This window comes from Oncorhynchus clarkii, unplaced genomic scaffold, assembly GCF_045791955.1.
Source record: "Oncorhynchus clarkii lewisi isolate Uvic-CL-2024 unplaced genomic scaffold, UVic_Ocla_1.0 unplaced_contig_3422_pilon_pilon, whole genome shotgun sequence".
Lineage (NCBI taxonomy): Eukaryota > Metazoa > Chordata > Actinopteri > Salmoniformes > Salmonidae > Oncorhynchus > Oncorhynchus clarkii.
Genome location: NW_027258277.1, coordinates 25283 through 37923, shown reverse-complemented (window position 1 = coordinate 37923; position 12641 = coordinate 25283).

The window sequence follows — 12641 nt, the reverse complement described above, 5'->3', positions numbered from 1 at the left end:
GACTCTGCAAAGAAAGACCATCCAGTATGTCATGGGTAACAATTCAGAGCAGAGTGCAATGTCTTTCCAAATGAATTAGTTGAACGCTAAAGTAAGAATATCTTAGTCTTGAATGAGCAGCAGCAGGGCTTACCTGTAAAGTACACAGTAGGGGAAGTGTTCTGAGGCTGGTACTCCATAGACTTTTGAGGACAGTGGTCCTTTCTAACTTTCTTGGAACCCTGTTTGGTGGGAAAAGGCACATTAAAACAAACTGTTATATATCTTAAAGTACAGTATGTCAACTGGAAAAAGGCAATACAATGCTAAAATACTGAATTATATAAACAAATAATATCTCATACATTCAAAAGCAGTGTTATTCATGAAAAATCTGTACTTGTACTATACCTTTATGTTAAAGCATATCTTGCTGAACATGGTTTTCTTGCTTTTCTTGGACTTGAAGATGGGGATCTGCTCTCCAGTACTGCTGGTGCTATCCATTACCAAATCCAACATCCCTTCTACAATGTCACTGGTGGCCATGCTGGTACCGGACTCAAAAGAACATTTGGCATTGGCTTTGGTGATCATTTGATGACTTGAGCCAACTGATAAGGCATCCATCATTTTGTTGACCATGACTTTCGTGAGCTGATTCATTGTGTCACTATCCTCTGGCTTGCTCTGATTGAGCTGGATAGGAAAGACCATGCAAGTAGAGGTGCTTGGTTCATTCTGGACTGAAACATCAATGTTGATATTTTCATACTCATCTAACCACTGTTTTAGGAAGCCCTTCACTGTCTCTTCAGCAAATATCTGGAGAAGCTGAGAGGAGAGCTTCCTGGATATGGCACATTGTTCCTTTCCCCATTTCAGCCTTGAAAGAATGGAGTCTGAAGCACTTCTGGCTGCTGCCAATGTTAAGACCTGTGGAGTGCTGTGGCTGTCCTGAAGGGCTATCACTTTATCCACAAATTCATGACTGAAAATGTGGATGGTCCCAGTGGAAATTATTTTTCTCAATTTCCTAACAGCAGATCTGAGGTTGTCAGGATGAGCAGCACCCTGTCCATCTTCCTGTGTGTTCTCAACACTTTCCACCATTTCGTCCACTACCACCCCAGCAGCTTGCCTGACTTTGTCCACAAAGGATGGGGGAAGTAAGTTCTCTGTGTGAAACAAGTCCTGAATGATCATGTTTCTTACAATGGGAAAGTCACTCTGAGCAGATAATTCAGTGGGGATGGGAGTACCGGGCAAGGTGAAGTCCCATTCTGACTGCTTTGATTTTGAAGTAGGTGTTAGAGAGATGGAGGAGCATGAAGAAGAGGTATTTCTTGTATTTTGGCTGTCAGCACTCCTACAACGGATCGTGCCAATATCCTCCAGGATGGATCCTGAGAGCTTAGTGGTTTTAGGTAGTAATTTGTGCGGAATGTCCACACAGGCATCGTTTCCACCAGGTGTAACACTGCTCTGGTTGACCTCAAGATGGCAGAGACCTGCTCTTTGTGAAGCAGGACTGCTTTGATATGTAAATATTTGGATTGAACCAAGTGTTGTTTCTGACATTTGAATATCTTTTCTGAGAAACTCCGTAATCTTACTTTGCAGACTGTAGTAGATGTTACGAGCAACAGACCAGATTCTTTTCTCAGAAACCTGTCCAGTGGTGAGCAGGGAGGTTCCAGATACCATGTCAGATGATTGGGTGGTCTGGGTGAGCTCCTGCAGATCTTTCACTATGGTTTGTATAATATCAGTAGATGTAGATACAGACTGGAGGTACTTCTCTGTTGTACCTTCCTCCACAATGTTAAATGATCTAGAGAGGACCTCACTCACTCCTTTCTCAGCTTTGGTTTGGAACTCATGACTAGAGAGTTTTTGGAGGCTCTTTGTTGAAAGACTGTGGGAAGATGCAATGCCTTTGGAGGCAGCCGTGCTGCAATCTAGACTTACTGGAGAGGTTCGCTCAGGAGAACCTTGGAGACGTTCAAACATGTCTTCACATGGTGTTGGGGACCTTGACAAGGAGATGTCCTTCAGCTGAGACAGAACACCACCTACCAATATGTTGACCTCAAGGGACATATCAGATATTTTCTTTCCTACTGTGGAGAAGCAAGGTGCATTTGATGTCTGATCCTCGCATGAGGTCAAGATTGTTGAAATGACCTGTTTGGTACTATTGTTCATTAGACCCTCGTCTGTTTCAGTCCAGAGAAGTTTTGAACTCTCGCTGACACCCATGTGTAGAGTCACTTCCTGGTTCAAACTGTGCAAGTGAGGCACACTCTTACTAGCTTGCGTCAAGTTCTGGCTTGCCAAACCAAGGTACTCCTTAGTCACAAGATGTCCAGAGTCCTCTGTGGGTGTATGGCTAGACATTCTTCTCTGCACGTCTGACCTCCGCCGGTGAATGATGAAGTCCTTTAATGTCTTCTTAATATTGTTATATAAACTAGTGGTAGCAGACCAGATCCTGCTCTTTCGCTTTTGTGCATTTTCCTGGAGGTCAGGTTCTCTCTCCTCTACTTCTGCAGGTTGCATCAAGCTCTGCAGGTCTTCCACAAATGTGTCAATGATGCCAAAGGCAGCAGAATCCGCACAAATAGCCTTTGACAAGGTTCTCTGGTTTTGAACGGAACAAGACCTGGATGCTACAGAATAAGCAGGCTGTGCACTAGTTAAGCTACAGTTGGACTTTTTAACTAGGAACTCACTCACTGCTTGAGTGGTGTCTCTCTTGAATTCCTCACTTGATCGTTTTTTCATGCAATCTAACAGACTGGTCGAAGAAGCTGTGGCCTTACTTCTGCTGTCCTCAATTTGACAGGGGAACTCATATACTATTGGTGATGAGGCCCTGGAATGGGAGATATCCCCAAGCTGAGCCAGAACGCCCTCTACAAATTGTTGTCTCTCAATAGAGAAGTCTGATCCTTTTTCTCCAACAGTGTACAGGGGGTCCTCCTTTGACATCTCAGTCTTGTACAAGACCAGAAGCTCTGAGATGACTTCTTTGGTGCAAGTTGTCAGAAGGAGCTTGCTTTCTTCTGACTCAGTTTGTGCCCAAAGAAGTTTTGAGCTCTCACTTAGGCCTCTTTGTAAAGTAACTTCACCAGTGGACTCTGGCAACTGAGGCTCACTCTTACTGGGCCTATATTTCATGTCTAAGCAAGGAAGTGGAACTGTCTCCTTAAACTCAGCATTTGTGATGTTGTCATCAGATGTGACAATGCTCTTTAGGGCAAATCTCTGAAGCTTGCCGAAATAATCTTTCAAGTTGTTTTGGATGCTGTGGTAAATGTGAACAGCAGCAGACCAGGCACTCTTCTGTTGGGGACTCTCTTCAGATTCAGCCAAGGACTTCATATCTGACACGAAAGTCTTAACAACTACTGACGCTGCTGAGCCCACTGGGTGAATTGACTCTGTCTTTACAATGCCAGACAATGTTTGACCTGATACAGCGCCTGTTAACTCAGACTGAACGACTGAACTAGGAAAACTCAAACTACTGACTTTTTTGGCAAGAACTCCACTCACTGCTTGTATTGCTGATGTTTGAAACTCCCGGCTGGAGAGTTTTTGGATGCTCTTAGATGTGAGCGTGCAGGAGGAACCAGATTCACCAATATTGTAGCTGCTCTCGTATTTCCTTATCAGGGCATCAAGATCGTCAATGAAGCCAACATGCGATGCCAAAAACATGATCTTGTCCTTCAGATCTTTCAGCAAATTCTGTTCGTTCTCGTCAACAAAAGCCACCATTGTGTCAGAGATCATGGTCATGACTTGCCCTGTTAGACTCTTGCTCTCTTGGTCAACCTTTTCAAGTTTAGCAGCCAGCTCTCTCACCATGCTCTCAGTCACCTTGGTCTGTGAGTCTCCCCTTACCGGTGTCACTTGAGAGGTTTGGCTAGCGGAGGCACTCTTAACGACTACTGATACGGCCGACTTGACATCTTTAATCACTTCTGCCATTACAGCAGGGGTCATCTTCGGAGAGCCTGCACTTCCAGATGGAGAATTGGACATGCATGCAAGTTTGGAGAGAGAACCTTGCAGGCTGTCCTGCACACAGGTGACGAGGGTGTCCTCTGAGACACCTAAGAGGACTTGTAGCGAGTCAGAGTTGGTTGTCTTCTTCTGCACATCAGACAGAGAGGTTCTTGAAAAAAAAAACAGAAATCATCACAGTCAAACAAATAATATGTAAGGCTGTTAGGAACGTTGCCCTGGTGGAGGAGGTGTGTCAACCACATCTAATGATAAAAAATAATCATTTATTCAACTTCTATAGTTCTTTTCATTACAGAAAGATAAAAGAGAAAAGCTTCTGCCGGTTTGGAGAAGAAAAAAAAAAACTAAATTATTCTGTTTTAAAGTCAAATAATATGATAAATTAGAGTACTTTTTTTGTATAAGTAATTTGTATTGAAACTGGCTTGTACAGTTGAAGTCGGAAGTTTACATACACTTAGGTTGGAGTCATTAAAAGTCGTTTTTCAACCACTCCACAAATTCCTTGTTAACAAACTCTAGTTTTGGCAAGTCGGTTAGGACATCTACTTTGTGCATGACACAAGTAATTTTTCCAACAATTGTTTACAGACAGATTAGTTAACTTATAATTCACTGTATCTCAATTCCAGTGGGTCAGAAGTTTACATGCACTAAGTTGACTGTGCCTTTAAACAGCTTGAAAAAATCCAGAAAAGGATGTCATGGCTTTAGAAGCTTATGTTAGGCTAATTGACATCATTTGGGTCTGTGGATGTATTTCAAGGCCAACCTTCAAACTCAGTGCCTCTTCGTTTGACATCATGAGAAAATCAAAAGAAATCAGCCAAGACCTCAGAAAAAGAATTGATTCATCCTTGGGAGCAATTTCCAAATGGCTGAAGGTACCACGTTCATCTGTACAAACAATAGTACGCAAGTATAAACACCATGGGACCACGCAGCCGGCATACCACTCAGGAAGGAGACGCGTTCTGTCTCCTAGAGATGAACGTACTTGGGTGCGAAAAGTGCAAATCAATCCCAGAACAACAGCAATGGACCGTGTGAAGATGCTGGAGGAAACAGGTACAAAAGTATCTATATCCACAGTAAAACGAGTCCTATATCGACATAACCTGAAAGGCCGCTCAGCAGGGAAGAAGCCACTGCTCCGGAAGCCGCCATAAAAAACCCAGACTACGGTTTGCAACTGCACATGGGGACAAAGATCGTACTTTTTGGAGAAATGTCCTCTGGTCTGATGAAACAAAAATAGAACTATTTGGGTATAATGACCATCATTATGTTTGGAGGAAAAAGGGTGAGGCTTGCAAGCCAAAGAACACCATCCCAACCGTGAAGCACGGGGGTAGCAGAATCATGTTGTGGGGGGTGCTTTGCTGCAGGAGGGTCTAGTGCGCTTCACAAAATAGATAGCATCATGAGGATGGACAATTATGTGGATATATTGAAGCAACATCTCAAGACTTCAGTCAGGAAGTTAAAGCTTGGTCGCAAATGGGTCTTCCAAATGGACATGACCCCAAGCATACTTCCAAAGTTGTGGCAAAATGACTTAAGAACAACAAAGTCAAGGTATTGGAGTGGCCATCACAAAGCCTTGACCTCAATCCTATAGAACATTTGTGGGCAGAACTGAAAAAGCTTGTGCGAGCAAGGAGGCCTACAAACCTGACTCAGTCATACTAGCTCTGTCAGGAGGAATGGGCCAAAATTCTCCCAACTTATTGTGGGAAGCTTGTGGAAGGCTACCCAAAACATTTGACCCAAGTTAAACAATTTAAAGGCAATGCTACCAAATACTATTTGAGTGTATGTAAACTTCTGACCCACTGGGAATGTGAAGAAAGAAATAAAAGCTGAAATAAATCATTCTTTCTTCTTCTATTATTCTGACATTTCACATTCTTAAAATAAAGTGGTGATTTTAACTGACCTAAAACAGGGAAATTTTACTAGGATTAAATGTCAGGAATTGTGAAAAACTGAGTTTAAATGTACTTGGCTAAGGTAAACTCTGAATTCAACTTTATATGGCCATATCTATCCTCTAAAAAAAATGTGAAATTTCTATAAACATCAAATACTGTTTAAGGACAATCATAAATAAAAGGCAGTATTGAAGAATGGTTACAGACATACCTCATGGCTGGCTTGGGCAATGGTTTTGGGCAGTAGCTTCCACTGCCCAGACTGCCCATCTCCTTAGTCAGGTAAATCTCCTTGAACTTAAGTTGTTGTGACTCCTGCTCTTCTTCCTCTTCCTGATCCATACAGTTGGAGGAAGGGTAGGGAGTCGGGATGCGAAATCTATTGAAAGACTTTCGACTGCCTGGCCTCTTAGGTACACCAGCCTCAGTAAATCTCACGCGGGACTTGGTGTTAACCTTATCGTCTAACAGACTGGTGAGTGACGCTGTGAGAGATCTCTGTGACAATGGAGAGGAGGCAGCATCTTGGATGCCCAGTAGTTCGTAAAGACCTGGGATGATGATCTGCATCAGCTTGTCCGATAAAAACTGGACAATCCTCAGACACAAGCCGGCAAGCTGTTGTTTTGTCAGCTGTATTCCAGAAACAGAAGAAGTGTTTTAAAATGTTGCATAGTGCGTCTTTCAAAAGCTTATGAACAAGGCTAAACATTCAGTGATCATTGTATTCTAAATAAGCTTTCAGATCTTACCGGGTCAGAAATGCCATTATGAATCCTACTCCATTGCCTGAAAATGATTCATATGAATTATTCATATTAATAGTATTAATATTGTCAGAAATGTCGGTCAGTAGAGTCATCAGATTAAACAGTATTTTACACATGCTTTGTAGCAATTGTTTTGACAACATTGTGGTGTGATGTAACTTTTTCCGCAATGGAAATGTAGTTGATGAATCTGCTTTCATACAATCCTTTACAGGTTTGATAGTAGTACTGTACCAAAGAAAATAGAACATACTCCTCAGTTAGGTTCTGCAGGAAGTTGATAATCAGTGAAAAAGACTCAAGATGTGTCGCACTGTTGAGGCTCTCTTCTTCTGTGGTTTCCACAGTGCTGCTTTGCTTCTGGTAGAAATAAACATTATGAGTCTCAAATAATGGCACCAACAGAGTCAAACTTAACATATACAACAAATATCATACTGAAAGAACTTATGAACTGTAGAGAGTGGAGGAGCATTGGCAACATTGGACAAATTTAAACAACTGAAACACAACAGAGATGGTTGTGGTACGTCAACATTGCCAATGATAGCATCACTATAACATTTTATTGGATTAATGTTGTAATATGAAATGACAAGGTCAACTTACCATCTCATTGACAGCTTCAGAGGTCAGGTGGTCATCCATCACACAGACAGGCAGGTCTAGAGACTGGGACAAGGCTCTATGGTCATAACCAGGAGAGAATGGAAACATCAGAGCAGTCCCAATGGCAGAATCTAACCACTGTCTTCATGTCAAAGACTCACTTAGTAGTTAATACATGGCCACAAATAATGAGGGGTTCAAATAGATCGGCTGGGGACTTGACCCTACAAATGACTCCATGAATGACGCCTGACCTGCCCCATAACAAGTTCTTTCTTATTAGTCTCTCTCTCTTAATCTCCACACAAATATCTAACTGGACAGAGTGTAAGTGGCCTTACCTGACTCTCTCAGTGTCAGAAACATCATAGTCTTGTTGTTCTATGTCCTCCAGGGACATCTCAGCTACAGCAGACGGGGCAAAGCCCGGGATGATCTCTCAAACTGAAAATAATGACTGTTTATGTGAACTGAACCATATACAGTGGCTTGCGAAAGTATTCACCCCCCTTGGCATTTTCCCTATTTTGTTGCCTTATAACCTGGAATTAAAATAGATTTTTGCACTGTCAACTGTGGGACCTTAGGTATGGGCCTTTCCAAATCATGTCCAATCAATTGAATTTACCACAGGTGGACTCCAATCATGTTGTAGAAATACCTCAAGGATGATCAAGGGAAACAGGATACACCGGTGCTCAATTTCGAGTCTCATAGCAAAGGGTTTGAATACTTATGTAAATAAGGTATTTCTGTTTTTTTCCGTTTTAAATTGCAAAAATGTCTAAAAAACTGTTTTTGCTTTGTCATTATAGGATATTGTGTGTAGATTGATGAGGAAAATGTTGTATGTAATCCATTTTAGAATAAGGCTGTAATGTAAAAAATGAAATGTGTAAAAAGTCAAGGGGTCTGAATACTTTCCAAATGCACTGAAGCAGTCTATAAGATATATCTTATTACAGTTTAGGCCTACCTTGTTATTTTCTTCCATCTGGCAATATCATATTAATGGATTAAATCTATTTATTTGTTGCTAGTATTTTTATTAATTGTTTGAAAATACAAGTATTATCTACTTTCTGAAGGACAGCCAAGTTGATAGGCAACATAGAACCTACAGACAATTATGACATCATTGGAACACATGCACGTGTCACAAACACCTTTAGCCCAAAAAAGCAGTGTAGCAGTGCTGCCCAAGCTGGGGGCGATACACTTTTATTAGGCTTTTATTCAGATTCACAAACAATGCTCTACTTGAAGTCAATGAGTAAACATGTAGCAACATGGCTGAGCTTTAACGTGTAAGTAGAAGTTGACACTAAGCATATGTATAATCCTAAAATGCTTGCCCTAAATACCAGTCTAGAACCCAGGTATGTCTCCTGCTATTTATAGTATCTTTCAAGTACATCTTATTACAGTTTAGGCCTATCTTATTATTTTCTTCCATCTAGCAATATCATTTTAAGGGCAAATACACACACATGTGTTGTAGGCCAATGAACTCCATAGTTTTAGTTATAGTCATAGTTTTTCCAGGACACCTACACCTCCCGATGTTACAGGAAGGCCATAAAGATCATCAAGGATAACAACCACCCGAGCCACTGCCTGTTCACCCCGCTATCATCCAAAAGGTGAGGTCAGTACAGGTGCATCAAAGCTGGGACCGAGAGACTGAAAAACAGCTTCTATCTCAAGGCCATCAGACTGTTAAACAGCCACCACTAACATTGAGTGGCTGCTGCCAACACACTGACTCAACTCCAGCCACTTTAATAATGGGAATTGATGGGAAATGATGTAAAATATATCACTAGCCACTTTAAACAATGCTACCTAATATAATGTTTACATACCCTACATTATTCATCTCATATGTATACGTATATACTGTACTCTATATCATCTACTGCATCCTTATGTAATACATGTATCACTAGCCACTTTAACTATGCCACTTTGTTTACATACTCATCTCATATGTATATACTGTACTCGATACCATCTACTGTATCTTGCCTATGCTGCTCTGTACCATCACTCATTCATATATCTTTATGTACATATTCTTTATCCCCTTACACTGTGTATAAGACAGTAGTTTTGGAATTGTTAGTTAGATTACTTGTTGGTTATTACTGCATTGTCGGAACTAGAAGCACAAGCATTTCGCTACACTCGCATTAACATCTGCTAACCATGTGTATGTGACAAATAAAATTTGATTTGATTAGATTTTAATCAGAGTTTATAATAAGGAAGGGGAATTCTGTAACAGGTTATGACATCAAAGGTATGGCAGCTATGGAGAATCATTTTCAAAACAATGTCCAAAGCGGGAAATCATTGGATGTGATTCATTCGATTCTATGCAATTTCATCTTTGAGGACTGACATGGAAGCAACCATTACACAACCTTGAACTCAATAACCCCACCCCAGTTTCAGAAGAGATATCAAACCATATCTTGTCATTCTGTATTGCATTCTGTATTACATCCATCACAACTGGACAGTGATGGATGGCTATATGGAGCATCCTTGTCCATCATGTTCAGTGTGTTAGTGCTCTCACCACAGCGAGGCAGCAGAGTACCAGTTGAGGTAGGTGCAGGCAGAGCGTAGTAATTAAAGGCAGTGGTAGCCTATCCATCCCCATATCAACACCTGCAGCATCTCATGACACGCGCTCACACTCCCCCATTTACCACAACTTCCAAACTAACTGGACCTAAAACAATGTGTAACTTCGTGGCCATTCCAAGTCAGGATCACACCTAATACCAAATAGCTAAAGAGGATAAACCACAAATAAATTCATGTTTTGTAGGGGGGAGTTGACGATTATGTGGTGGTTGTTTCACTATCGATGATGAAATTGCATTAAATCAAAAGAGTCAGACCCAATGATTTACTGTTCGTAAGGACAGAGTGCCACTAGTAATATTGAACATTAAGTCGAAATGTAGCTAGGGGAGTTCAAGATCCAAGATCACATTTTCTTTCTATGGATTAGCCCATCTGTCAAGTGTTGGTTGTCCAGTAAAAAACTCAAACTTCGAATTAAGATTATCAATCAGATTCTGTGATCAATGTGAATCTGTGAACAGTCTTGTGAATCTTTACTAGAGTCCCCATTAGCTAACGCTATAACGTTAGCTAATCTTCCTGTGGTCCAACACCAATTGATAAGACATTACAAACAATTACAAATTAAGACTTTACAAACATTTAACAAGTAGACAATACAGACAATTAAAATACCTGACATTCAACATTCAGTTGATGCTTTGTAGGTGATGCAATAGCTGTAAACTATAGAGCTCGTGGCCAAGGTGAGTTAAGCGGCTAGAGTGGTTTCCTGTATGCCCATGCTGCACATAGCCCACCCCAATGCACTAGTTAGCCTAGTAAACAAGCCTATACACTGCGGGTAAATTGCCACTATTCACTGTTACAGTGGTCAGAGATCACAGCCAGAAGCCTACCACTACCAACGGGCTACAACTGTTCAGTATTGTTGTCTAATTTATGGACATCGTCTATGTGACTTTTTTTTTAAATGATCAAGTAGGCCCAACACAGCTTCAGAAGATGTAGGTACATTTGACCAATATTCATGTATCCATTTTTCAGTTAGCATGGTCATGTTTCCTTTCACGTGAGAAATATTAACCAAAGCATCATTTTCCCTTGCTTATCTCCTTCAAAATACTGCAAGCTACAGAGCTATATAAATAATGACTTATTGGCATGATTCCATACCTTATTATTGACTTCAATTGGAGGTGCAATTCACTCCTTTTGACGAGTAGGTTTGGTCCTCATTTCCAGAGCAAATGTGCAACAGTTCTACACACACATATTTAACTGTCTGTTTTCATTACATCATCAGCTACCTTTGTTACATCACAAAGCCAGCTGGCTAAATCTGGCACATTTACAGAAATACAGTAGATTGTCCCTGTCAAATACATTTGATAAAAAATAAATGTCCAAAACAAACAGTGGTGGAAAAAGTCCTCAATCAGTCAGTTGCAAACAGTATGACTCAAGTAAATGTGAAAGTTGCCCAGTAAAATACTACTTGGGAAGTATTTGGTCTGAAATATTCTCAAGTATCAAAAGTAAAAATAATTTAAAAAATTAAGCAAAGCAGACAACACAATTGTATTGCTTTTTTTGAATGTAAGAATAGCCAGGGGCACACTCCAACACTTAGACATAATTTATAAACTAAACATTTGTGTTTATTGAGTCTGCCAGATCAGAGGTAGGGGAGGTTCTCTTGATAAGTGTGTGAATTGGACCATTTTCCTGTCATACAAAGCATTCAAAATGTACTTTTGGGTATCAGGGAAAGTGGATGGAGTCAAAAGTACATTTTTGTCCTTTATGAATGTACTGAAGTTGTCAAAAATATAAATAGTTAAAGTACAGATACCCCCAAAACGATTTAAATCATTTTTACTTAAGTACTTTGCACCACTGAAAACAAACCTTTTCTAATGTCTCTATATCACTGGCTTGCAGGGTTTTCACCATAGACCCTTCATGTAATGGTATCGAAGTTCAAGATCCATCTTGGCTTAATGTAGGTAACAAGTATTGAAGGTGTATAACTTAAACTTTTGTTAGTCAACGTTCACGTTCGTAATGATAGTTTATTACACTTGTCTGAGCAGTCAAACTGGTATGAAAAATATCCCATTCATAATAGAAAAGACAATGTTCAGAATACCTGGAGTGACAATTGATGGAAAGGGTTTACAGCATTACAAAAGTTTGATTAAAAACGGAATATTTATTCACCCACAATTTATTCTTGGCGCACTCTTTCAACTTGAAAATTAAGTTATGTTCAAAGATATTTAGATTTTTGTGGCTTAAAAATAGAGTACAAATTCAGTCTGTACATCACTTTAATATGAATGACCAATGTCAAGGCATCATGATACAGAGAAAGACATACAAATGCTACAGTCAACCAACATCAAATAAATGCTGATGACAGACTTATTTATGCAAAAAACAGGGGGTAAATTAATTTAGATACAGTCACAAGCTCCAATCTGAATGGCAGCAGGGAGAATATGATGTGGACGCCAAGGAACTTAATTCTCAATCCGCTCCACTACAGCCCTGTTGATGTGAATGGGGGAGTGTTCTGCCCTCCTTTTCCTGTAGTCCACGATCATCTCCTTTGTTTTGCTCATGTTGAGGGAGAGGTTGTTGTCCTGGCACCACACTGCCAGGTCTCTGACCTCCTCCCTATAGGCTGTCTCATCATTGTCGGTGATCA